The following is a 213-nucleotide window of genomic DNA, read 5'->3' on the forward strand; positions in this document are numbered from 1 at the left end:
GCGAGCCAGCTACGATCCAGAGCTGGTGGGTACAGGGCTCAGCCGAGAGCTGGGCGAAACACACAGCTCCAGCTGCAAGGCCTCCAAATATCAGTTGCTGCACAAGCAGCACACAAACATACAGCCCTGTGAAGAGGAAGGCTGGAAGGCCAGAGTCTTGGCAAGTCCAGAGGCTCCTGGGCAGAACTCCCAGGGTTTGGCAGCCGCACGCAG

This window comes from Cariama cristata, unplaced genomic scaffold (genome assembly GCF_000690535.1).
Source record: "Cariama cristata isolate BGI_N322 unplaced genomic scaffold, ASM69053v1 scaffold34589, whole genome shotgun sequence".
Lineage (NCBI taxonomy): Eukaryota > Metazoa > Chordata > Aves > Cariamiformes > Cariamidae > Cariama > Cariama cristata.